Source organism: Pollicipes pollicipes, unplaced genomic scaffold, assembly GCF_011947565.3.
Source record: "Pollicipes pollicipes isolate AB1234 unplaced genomic scaffold, Ppol_2.1 Scaffold_4295;HRSCAF=5057_pilon_pilon_pilon, whole genome shotgun sequence".
Classification (NCBI taxonomy): Eukaryota; Metazoa; Arthropoda; class Thecostraca; order Pollicipedomorpha; family Pollicipedidae; genus Pollicipes; species Pollicipes pollicipes.
The window spans coordinates 16,598,030-16,610,529 of NW_023596461.1; the positions used below are offsets into that span (position 1 = coordinate 16,598,030).

At 45.4% G+C, this 12,500-nt stretch overlaps 2 long non-coding RNA genes across 2 annotated transcripts in view; both read left to right on the plus strand.

Annotated features, from left to right (window-relative positions):
• Nucleotides 1-109, plus strand: part of LOC119097128 (uncharacterized) — a 2,231-nt gene extending 2,122 nt beyond the window's left edge. Inside the window, exon 3 of the long non-coding RNA XR_005094133.1 lies at nucleotides 30-109. This is a non-coding gene — a long non-coding RNA (uncharacterized LOC119097128). The remainder of the gene's footprint in view (nucleotides 1-29) is intronic.
• Nucleotides 110-5,091: 4,982 nt separating this feature from the next.
• LOC119097127 (uncharacterized) lies at nucleotides 5,092-9,423 on the plus strand. Its single transcript, XR_005094132.1, has 3 exons — nucleotides 5,092-5,143; nucleotides 8,993-9,070; nucleotides 9,334-9,423. It is a non-coding gene; the product is annotated as an uncharacterized LOC119097127 (long non-coding RNA).
• Nucleotides 9,424-12,500: the final 3,077 nt, after the last annotated feature.

Below are 12,500 nucleotides of genomic sequence, written 5' to 3' on the forward strand. Positions count from 1 at the left end.
TGCTCACTATAGCATGCCTGTGTCTGCAGATAAGCATAAAGGAGCGGTACCGTGTCGGCTGGCAGGGGACCTGCCACTGTGCCGTTAAATATCTTCGGCACTGCTTCCGGCAACTTCAGCTGGAATTGCAAGAGCACGGCCACCACTTTCAGAGGCAGCTTTGGAGCTGGTAATGGGAGTTTCTGAACGTGTGAAAAATCCGCGCACAAAAAAAATACAATATGCTTTGGGGGATCGCACGCACGAAGAACTGTGAGTCAAGACAAAGAGTACAGACACCTCTGATGCGCTCTGAAACATGATGTGATGATCCAAAATGATGTATTCATCGCAACATCTGTCTGTGATGACCCTGAAAACGCCTCTTTTAACACCACAAATAGCAGTTTTTGACACCGCTTTCAGGAGTTCTGTATTTCTTTTCACACATAATGCGACCAGACCGAAACCAGCCCAGAACTTTGCGCCCTGACCAGACCTCTGCGACAGAACGCAAACTTTGCTGCACTTCTTATTGTTATTTTGTGTGGAAAATAAACCATCAGGCGGTCACGATGCATCATTCATTTTCATGATGACAATATAGCGGCATCGTCATCGTCACCATCATCGTTATCGTCATCGTCATCGTCACCATCATCGTCATCGTCATCGTGTCACCATCATTGTCATCGTCAGCGTCATCGTCGCCGTCACTCCCATCATTATCACGACCACTACCATTGGCCACACAACCACCACCATCGTCATCACCACCACCATCGCAATCATAACCAAGCATCGCACCCAAAGGCCTCACCATCGTTGTGACCAACAGTGCGACTACCGTCACAACTGCCACCACCATGATGATAAACATCATCATCATGATCACCTTCAGATTCATATTTAGAGAACCATGTGCGAGCACGTATAAGCAACCTTCGCTGATGGTGTAAAGTTCGAAAGGTTCGATAAGGAAGCCACCACCTATTTACTAAGACAGCAAGTATGAGCGTCCAGTGATGTTCCGCGCCACACGTTCGGGGTGGGGTCAATTTTAACGTCCAGAAATATGTGTTTCAAAATCATTTCGGAACGGCGTGGCAGAGCAGCGTCAAAATTCACAGAACTGTAGGCAATGGAATAGCCAAAGTTTTACTTACAAAACTGGATATATGTGGTTAGGCTACTGATAGGTCAAAGTTAGCCCAAGGTTGTCAATGTGGGTAATTTTTAGGTTATCGTTCAGAATGATACGACAACGTAGCTTTAGACTAAGTCATACAACTTTGATTGTCTTTGACAGCTTGACTATTGAAATCAGGATTAGGACCAAATCATTTTACCTTAGTTTACCTACAGATTCAGATCAAGGTAAAAAAACTCACCACGTTATCAATGGAAAATTTGCCTTATAAGATAGTTTTTAACTACCACTTACGCGTTTTTGGACTACGACGCAGAAGATTTCTTGGTTTGCCTTCATGACGTTCAAGGAAGGTTACTGGCCTAACAGGATCTCAATTAAGCGTTTGCTTTGAGGAGCATGCCGCCAAGGGCGGTGCTTGGCGCCGATGGTAATTTCGAATATCAAATTAATCCAGAAGGGTTGGGTCATTTCACCTGCTTATGTTAAATTTGGTCACAAACTTACTATTAGCACATTGACACTTTGCATACAAGTGGTACCTAATTTGGACGGGTTGTGTGTAGAGCAGAGACACTGTTGTGGGGTGGGGTTCTGTAATGCTTGCGTGGTGCTTGTGGTGCTTGGTTCTTGCGCTGCACTGCTGCCGGGCTGCCGCTGTATGCCTGTGCTCCGCCGGCGCCGCTGTCACATCTTACAAAAGCGAATTCATATTGAGGAGCCCATTGGCCAGCATACGAGTCAAATGATGCAAGCCCACGACTCAGCACGTTGTGCACCCGACATCATTACATACTCATGTGACTCACAAAGCCAGGATGAGGCGGGTGACCGGGGTATTGGCGGAACGGTAGGCCCGATCAGATACCATGAACGGCTTCTCTCCGTACATGGCTGTGCGCCCCTATGCACGGTACTCCACCTCCATCGCTGAGCTAACGACAATATTTAAACGAGGCAAAATTGGAGCTATTAAATGCAACAATAATCAATTGCACTGATAACACGCTCAAATTGGCAGGGACACAACGCAAGCGGTGAATTACGTTGGCAGTGGCCGGTGAAAAGCAGCCCTCGCAGCCCCTCGGCCTCACACCCGTACCTCTGTATGAACGGAGAAGACCACGCAAACTCAGACGACTGGGTTTGCTGGGTTAGGTACGACTGGGCTTGGGTACTGGCGAGCTCTCAGCCGCCCATCAGACCAGATTAAAACACTCGTAGCGCCTACGTCATCGCCGGAGCGTAGGCATGCGTTAAAGACAAATACCATTCTATGCAATGACTTCTGCCAATGAGTATTTCAAAATGACTTATTGAACGAATGGCGCGCACCATCACGTGCATCTCTAAACACGGACTGGGTTGAGCAATCTTATTTGCAACTTGGTCCTGCGTTATGCATTTGATCTGTCACTAGGTTACCACATTTTTTTCAGTCTTAGGAGCCGCCAATCCCTGTAAGTGGCTTAGCTCCCATTCCCCACGTCCTTATGGTTGCACCAGACATTTGCTTGGTTCACAGTTGTAATTCCTGGTTTTCACTGGTTTGTCCCACAAAGCAGAACCCTGAATCATGTTTCCCTGGTTCTTTCGACAAAATAAAACCGGGATTCAAGTTCTTGCTAGCTCTTCTGATAAACCAAGATCCTGGATCTTTGGATCCAAGATTGGACCTTGCGCTGGTATTTCGACAAAACAAAACCATGGATCTTTGTTCCGACTAGTTCCTTCGACAAAGCCATATCCTGGATCCTGGAAATTCTCACACAGTATACCCTTACATAGCTCTGCTTCTCGCACCACATGAAATTCACACACCATCGGGCAAGTCAAACGGTATGTCCTGATGGCCACCACTGCAACCAACATAGCATTACTCTTAGTTGAAGACCTTTGCCTCTGGACGACCACAGGTATTCCTGCTTGAGTGAAAAAGCTAAAGAGAATGTTTGACACTTGAAGATAAGGAAGCAAGCATCATACATGATGGCATAAGCTCGCTTGTAACCACTGGTCAACTTGAAGTGAAAAACTGCTCTGGAAAACATTATTTCTGTTTGGGCGAATACATTCGGTAATATCTCACTCATTGCGTGATCGTACTTTGCATAACATTGATTTAGAGTCAATTGACGGCCGTATAATTCTGGAAATCGTGCTCGCAAACGTCAGATATAAACGACTCGATTATGATATTTTCCTTGGCTTGATCGCCGCGTTGCCAATGGCATGGCATGATTGAATGACTATTTTGTCGTCATGGGTGCCTGGGTGAACTTAAAGTAGCCTGCACGATATAGTCTGTGCATGTTCGCGGACGTGTGGCTCAGAAACTATACGGACTTAGGTCTTAGGAAAGGCAGGACTGGGAATTACATCGAATGATATTCAAGATGGCCGGTTCAGCTCAAAACGTAACACAAAAAGGGAGCACACCCTTTAAGGGCCACATAACACATACATGCGAAACAGTCCACATGTACTGATATGCCCACTACAAGCCAATAAGGTTTTACTGTTAGTTAAAGATTGTTGCCTGACGCATGAGTACATGGCACCTGAAGCTACGTGCTGATCACTGCCGGACAGTAGGGGTATCTGTTATGAAGGGTGCAGTAATCAACTACATTAGGATCTGGCAATATCCAAATATATTTCAAGGTAATAAAACACTGCTGTTATCTCAGTTTTTCAACCATCAGGGTCTCCCTAAAATGCTGTCAAACCTCCAGCTAACAAGAGTTGCAAAAGGTTTTTTCGTGGTAATATGCACTGTATTTTCCGGCTGACGGGATGTGGCGAATGGGCCTGACTTTTTAAACATGAAATATTTACCTTCTCAAGGTAGGGCCGATGTTGATTGAGCGGCCAATGTTTGCTATGCACTTACGGAAAAGAAACAGGAAAGGAAAAGATCCAGACCCGAAACTCTAGAACTTCCATTGCCCATGCTGTCAAATGTAAACAAAAAGTGAATAGCTATGTGTTATCTGTCTATGTTGTGTTCATGTTCTTCTCGCTTTCAAATTTGCACTTTCCCGTCAAATGATGTCCTTGCCGTTAAGCAAATAAGGATGTGTCCATGCTCGCATTTTAAAAGCAATCAGCTCACTGCGTCAGAGCCCCAGGCTTGTAACAGATGATATGAGTGAGATGTTGGCTAGAAATCTTCCATGCGACACTGTAATACATGAGCGGCCTCTGTAGCATTAGAAGTTGTATAAGAACTGTTGTGTGCGATCTGTTGTATTAGAAGCCGTATTCGCCTAGGCCGTGCATCCATTAGAAAGCAACGTTGCGTAGAAGTCATAACGTGACAGTTATCTGGTTCTGCCGGTGGAAGCATTTGTATTAGGAGCATTGACCGTACACAGTCACAAACCAGTAGCCGGCGGCTTATTTCACGAGGATGTTGAAAGCCCAGAACTAAAACCCGGTATGGTTCTGAAGGCTGTGGATGAGGAATTACGCCGGAATCAAAGCCGTGGTCGAGTTTAGTGCATGGTGACATCCCCCGAGACTAACGTCAGGCCGGAAAAACGGGCGCCTATCGGAGGACAGGGCCGCCTGCTGGATTATCTATGTGCGTTTCTAGAATGATAATTATATCCATTTGTTGTCCTAAAAGCACTTTTTCAGCCCAAGTAATCTACATGCGCATGCAAGTTATGCAACGTGACATGTGCAGATCAAAATCATGCACCTGTTATGCATCTACTCCCGCACATTTCTTTTTCATAAGTTCGCATTAGTCCCAGTGTTGATAGTCCGTCCTATGATGTCGTTAGTGATCGTAAAAGGTGGCCGATACGTGGTGTTCTCCATCACTTTGTGACGCCTCTGCAAACTGTCCATCACCGCATGACGCATTCGGTTTCCAACAACCATCGTTGACGGGTCCGACATTTACTGCTTAAACACTGAGCGAGTGAAAATGGCTGCCATGCTCGCTAAGTCTCGTCGCCATTTGCCTCGTTTTAGGCATCTTGAGCAGCCCAAAGACAGTTCAAGGTAAGCAGGCTCCGTGAATGTAACTTACACGCTTTGGAATCAACATATCATTTTTGATATGTGCCATGAATTTTGACCACGCGGCGCATTTGACGTGTACACCAGCTGCTCTCTTGCCAGGCAGGCATGGGTCGCTGTTCACGCTCCAGGTGAAGGCGTTACGCACTTAATGGTCATTCGGACATTATACTGATTTTCTCGGCCGAGAATCAGTGCTCAGTTCTGTTAAGATATTACAATGTATCCTCCTGACTCACCTTGACTCATTCATCGGTGAGCTATCCGCTTTTCATCCTAGAATATGTCTGCGATGTTATTCTCTTCAACATGCACCCGTGAGAAGACAGGGCGCGACATTAGGCTAAGCACTACCGCAGTGTTTTAGATCACAGCTTCAAGCTACAGTCGGTAACGAAACAAACACTATAGCGTCGTGTGCTTTGACCACAGCGTTACTATGCCGTTTGTTCAATGTACTTTCACGATCTTAAAACCGAGAATTTTTCGGTTTTCAGCTGACAAAAAACCGAAATCGGCTTATTTGCTTGCTACGGCTTTCACTTCGTTCGAGACGACACGGGCTATATTTCTTGTTCACCCTCAATCTGTCAGAATCCAGCCGTTCCGGTAGCTCACTTGATTGGACCGCCTGTGCTCCGACCTACCCCATCCGGCGCTCTTATCCTCGTTCTTAATTTATCATGAAACCTCACGACGCTCCGCCTGTCCGAGACAGGTTGTGTGCGCCAGCCGTGAGGAGGCCGAGAGGCCCGCTGGAGCGGGACCCTCTTTCAGGTTAGGTTATTTTAGTTCAAGTGACACTGCTCACAGAAAATATTCAGTGATCACTCCTTCCTGTAAATGCACAGTGATCATTTCAACCTAGTTGTAGTGGAAGCGAGGCTTGTGGTATAGAGAAGTAAATAGACTATTTTTATTTGACTGTTCCACATTTAAAGATTTTGAGTCGAACACAATTTACTACTTGGTAGTTTACATTAATAAACTACCAAGAACGCTTCTTTTTGCCCAGAATTATTTATGCAATTAATTGTTAACCCTGATATAGCCATTGTGGTGCAACGACATTCTTGCTGTTGATAGTCCTTCGACATTGTTAAATCAGTTGTTACCAGTTATTCATGAAATTATAAGCTGCTGTCGTCATAGGCTTGACATAGAAAAGTCAACCAATGTGGTACATTGTGTAATGTCATGGGCCAACAGCTTCATTTTGGCACCCCCTCAGTGCTGTACTGCGGCATGACATAATGAACAACCATATGGTTTTTCTACTGCAATCCATGCTGCTCTCATAACAAATTCCATCATGAAAAATGGGTAAGCGTGAACTTTGTATCGGCTTCCCATTGACATATGACTGACCAAAAACACATGATGCAATATACAAATCACTTTCAGCAAAGCAGACAAACAATACGTGGCATCACTTGCTCACCCTGTTTCGAGAATCCACAAAACGCAGGTGAGAAAGGATGCAAACACATCTTCCACTTCCACAGCCATGCAACATGCTGCAGCCATCAGGCTGCTTGTTAAACAATAACAGGAAAATTTTACATGTGGTGAGGTGACGCTGCAAACATGCTAACCTTGCACAAGGCTGGAGACACACAAGTCCGTGTAGTTATGGTTGGATGGGCAAAATGCAAAGAAATGATGAAGCTGCCAGTGCACACAAGGCTCACTGATAAAAATTATATTAAGTGCTATTCCAAGACACCAACAGCAATACTTTTCCACCTGTCTCAGCACCCAGCATCTCACGCAAGTTGCAGTGCCTATGTCATTGATGACTCACGAGCAGTGCTCGCCTGCATACGAAATTTGCCACGGACAGTACAGCGTGCATCAGTGGTAATACAGCTCTACATTTTCGGAATTCTTTAGGGAAAGACAAGTTTGCAAAGCCATATAATGTGAGCCTATATTGAGCATGTCCATTAATGAGCTGCACGCACCAGCCCATACCGCCAAATTGAATTGCCGATATAATGGCATGCAATGAATTAATGACATGCTGTAATACCTCGATAGGTTCAAAATGTTGGCAAGACCATAATGAAGTAACAGCTTGTCTTTGTTCACCTCTGCAACACATGTGCTAGTGTTTCTCTTAGTTTGCTGGCTATCTTTTGTCATGCATAAAGGTAGAGGCAGGTATCAATATATCACGTTTTACTGGGAGTCAGTTGACTTGAAGAATACCAAAACAATGTTCTCTCTCAGAGGTACAAACCTCGCACGCACACTCCCCATCACATCAAGATCAATACAAGCAATTGGCACACACCACCAGTGATCACACACATTTCAAGCCCTCAATTCACACTCTGTTGTCAAGTAAGTCCATAAAAATCAAATATGTCCGTCTCGGTGGCTCAGTTGGTTAAAGCGCGTCCTTTCCAATCCACCCACCAGTGGCGGGGTGGTTTCGAGTCGCTTAAGGGCGTTCGCTATTTGCCCATGACAGGTATGGCCTGCGGCCGGTGGCAGCGGTCGCGCTGAAGGCCAGTTGACGTCAGAGTGCATGACGGACCGTGCCAAGCATTGCGGCACGTTGAGCTTTCGCCACCAAATTCTGCCGTTGACATGGAATTGCGCGATCGGGTGGTAGGGGTCAGGGCTCACACAACAACACTGCTTAGCGTTAGGTCTGGTCCCAGAAATCCATCCATTCAAAGGGTTCGGATACAATTGCAAAAAAGAAAAAAGTGTGATATCACGCTTACACAGCTCGCGGGACTATCAAATTGCAGGTTTTCTTGCAATTTTTGCACATATTTTCAGTCATGACACCGCATTTCACCGTCATATCCATTCAAAACAAAGTCCCAATTGGTGTTTATGGCAATGCGGCTCAAGACGTACCTGTAGAACACAAATTTTTGTTCAAAATTAGAGTTGTACAATACGTGTGAAATGTCTAGTGAAATATACCTAAAATTACTGTAAGTTTCCCTAATTTCATAATGCCTGGCTAACCCATAAACCCGTGCAAGGTTCAATCCTCCTGTAGACAACGCGCCGACCGGTCTGTCTGTAAGAAATACGGCAGAAGAAGAGAAAAAAAGCGCCAGCAAGGGAACAAGACAGATTTGCCGTCGCTTCTTCTGTTTTTATCACTTTTGAAGGAGTGCCCGTCATTTAAGTGCTGTACTTTTTTGCAGGCAGTGGTGTTCTTTTTTATAATGTTGACCTGTGGCCTAGAAATAAGGAGAACTGACCCGTTCACGACGAGTGCCGTACAACCTGCAAGTGCCCAAGCTTACGTTCGCGACAAGCATTCAGCAGCGAAATCTTGCTAACAGCCAATCACCTTCCGCGCATTGTATCATACGTGCCGCATCATCCTTTTCCGAATGTAGCAGCGGCCATGCTCTTTTGACCATAAGTAGAGAACAGCCTACAGTATGAATGCGATCGCATGACGTTTCTATGACGTCACTAATCCCGGGGCAACTTTGAAATAGGCTCCAAATAAACCTTTTCGCACTTTTGCGGGCGTGTAACTCAGGAGCCAGAGGGTGTTGGGTCTTAAAAGGGACATGACCGTGAAACTACATCAAAAGGTCCCTCAAGATGGCTATTTCAGTTCAAAACGCCACACAAATGCGGAACATCCCTTTAACTGGCCGTGCGGGAGTGTGCTCTGCTAGCTAAAATTAAAACGCAAAACTCTATTAGAAGGAAAGCTTCCGGTAAGAGAACAAAATGCATTGGGCGTGTGTTGCGGCGAAGGCCCGCTTTCCTCATCCTTCGACTTTGATGGGCCGAGTCACGGCCATCTAGCGCATGACATTACACTGTGGAAATATGATTTTTCAGGCTGGAAATCCAAGTGGTGCAGAACGGATGCTCACTGCTCGCGATATGCTCCCTACTGCGGGGAGGGCAAATGTCGCCGTGAGTAGCCTGTTTACGCTAACTTTGTCGTTCTTTGCCGTTTGTTCTGCGAGGTGTGCGTGTTTCGCCAAAGACAATCACAAGGACGGCGTTCACCAGATGCCGTCTTTGCAATGCGTCAAACCATTGTTAATGCACACGCTTTCCTCTCACCAGTTACCCGATGCAATAGACCAAAGAGACACGACATGCGCTGTGCTCACCTATTACCTTATTGCTATGGCTGTATTACATGTTGTAAAGTTGATTCTGTGATGTTTCAGCGGTGACAAAATTCTGCAGATCGGACGAAAAGGGTGTGGCTGCGTGTAACGCATGCCACTGCGAGGGCCATCACTGGAGCTGTACGGAAAATTGGCTGCGCGAAAAATTGTAAGATCGTTCATTTGTTAAGGATTTGTACGCTTGTATATATATATATATATATTATATATATATATATATATATATATATCTCTCTCTCTCGCATGCTCTCTCTCTCCTCTCCTCTCTCTCTCTCTCCTCTCTCTCTCTCTCTCCCTCTCTCTCCTCTCCTCTCTCTCTCTCCTCTCTCTCTCTCTCTCTCTCTCTCTCTCTCTCTCTATACACATATATACCACTGCGTACCGGTGGGAATACCGAACATTTGGCACACATTCATGACACCTTTTTAAAACTTGATCATACGCATGTTGACGGTGCATTTAGGGTGCCATACATGTCACACGTGTAACAGGTGACACTTCTCACAGTTTATGCACTGCAGCAGGTGACACTTCTCACAGTTTATGAATGCTTCACCGTTCGCACAAACGTTGCAACGTAATAGAAGAATAAAAGAAGTATCATTAGGACGTGCGCGCAGAATTTCTGAACATCGGTATTTCTAGTCTTTGCATTTTACTGTTAGCGTGGAACGACATATTTTTTGTAATGCATTTGGCTACATGCGGCATAATGCATTGTCAATATCATTATCGCCATTATAATCATTGGTACATTATGAGAAGTTCGCGTTTCAAGTAAAATATCCGTAATGACAGTGTCATCATGTGGAATTGTCATAAACATATCAGCACACAAATATGTGACCCAGGCCAAAACTAAGGAACACTGATCATTTTAGTTGGTTGACTCTTTTCGCCGTCATAACCCGGCATAAAGCCAGTATATTAGCAATGGTTCTCTTGCCTCCATGCTCACTACAGCACATCTGTGTTTGCAGTCAACCATGATGGAGCAGTACCGTGTCGGCTGGCAAGGGACCTGTCGGGATGCCGCCATTGATCCTCATTACCGCTTCGGCAACTACAACTGGAATTGCAAGACAACAGCCAAAGCTTTCGGAAGCAACTTCAAAATCGTTCATGCGCTCTCTTATTTTCGAGGACTATGAGCACAAAAATGCAATATACCCTGGGGAACGCGTGCACCAAGGGCCATTGAACAGGATAAAAAGCACTAATACTTTTGATACACTCCAAAAGTTGTGTTAACGATCTGGTCTAAGCGGTTAGGTGCAAACATCTGCGAGGACTCTGAACATGGTTTGATTTGATGGTCACAAGTACAGTTTTTTGATATTGCTGTATGGTATTCACTGTTTTTTTTCGCACAGAACACCAACGGATCTCTGCAATGGAATACAAACTTTGCTGCATGCATTATTTTTCATGTTTCATCGAAAATATACTGGCAAGAAGTTGCGATGTATTGTTTAATTTCAGGTCATCACCACCGCCATCGTCATCGTCATCTATCCTGCTATCGTCATCGCCATCTCCATCGTCATCGCCATCGCTATCACCATCGTATCATCGTCGTTATCGTAACCATCATCATCATCACAACTACCACTATCATCGCCATCATCGCCATCATAAGCAATACTATGCATGAACAACATGGTCTCACCACTGCTGTAGCGATCAGTACAACCACGACCGCTATAGGTAAACACTATGACCATATTCGTCGCCATTATCATCACCTCCACCATCACACGCTTAGAACCACACGTGCATGCACAAGAGCCTTCGCTGACGATGTAGAAGCGCGAACGCTTGAATCAGGACGCCGATCGAAGAAGATTGCAGGGCTTATCAATCAACAAGAAAGCAGCTTTAACAGTTTTAATGGGTTGCTGATTTTGTGGAAATTTGGAACACAAAAATGCAATATGGCATGCGGAAACGTACGTACCAAGGACTGAACAGGGCAGAGCGACTTTTGATACGCACTGAAATTTGACGTAATGATCTGAATTAAGACGTTCGGCTCTAGCACCTGTCTGTGAAAGCCATGCTTTTTTAAAGCCGATAGTGCGTTTTTGGGCAGTTATCTCTCGAGCGATAGAAATAAAACATTGCTGTATTTATAATCGCTTTTTGAATGTATCTGAAAAATGCAAAGCCAAACGACGATCACACATTGTTTCATTTCGGAAAATCATCGCCATCGTCGTTGTCAGCTTTATCATTATCGTCATCTTCATCGTCATCGTCATCGCCATCGTCATCATCATCGTCGTCGTCATCATCATTGTCATTGTCATTGTCATTGTCATTGCCATTGTCAGCGTCATAGTCATCGTCACCATCACCACCACCGCGGCCACCACCACCACCACCAACACGTTGTTGCAAGTCCCCACACCCGACGTTCTAGAACACAAGTGTAAAAAAGGAGTTAGTCTCGTATGCCATCTACAGCCCTTCCCATTTGGCAGTGACTTTTAAGAATGAGCTTTCATGTAGCATCAGACAGGGGCGCAGCTAAAGTTTGCGAATGAAGGTGCTACCAGGATTTGCAGCGATGGTGGGGGCTGTTTATCTTTTACCAGCGAGTCACAGACGTTAACAGGTATAGTACCTGGCGTATCAATGAGTCATCAGAGTTGGTTTGCCCTGGTGCCTTTGAGGGTTGTTTCAGCTCCGTGTCGCGCATGTTCACCCGGCTATCCTGTAGTCTTGCGGCTTGACTACGGCTGTTTGACTCTACATGTCCCTGCCTACGGTAACGTTTATGAGATGTAAAAGCAAAATGGTGTTCCTGATCACTAGATTTAGAACCATACTCACAGGTGCCATGATGAAAAACTGCGCTTGAACCTGACGGTGGGGCCCTAAAGCCCCATGACCTCCCCGCCCCTCACCAGACAATATGAAACCAATTGTATATGTGTGAAAAGCATTACGCAAAATCTGCATGGCATGCGACACAATTTACAGGGTGGAAAACCTATGGGACTTTTCCATCCTACAAACGCTACCGCAGGCAGGGGCATGCAGAGTTAACAGCCTTAGCCAAGCCGCGAGACTACAGGATAGCCGAGTGAACATGCACGACATGGAGCTGAAACAACCGTTGAAAACACCAGGCCAAACCAACTTTGATTACCCATTGGTACGGCAGTTACCTGTTAACGTCTGTGACTCGCTGGTAAAAGATA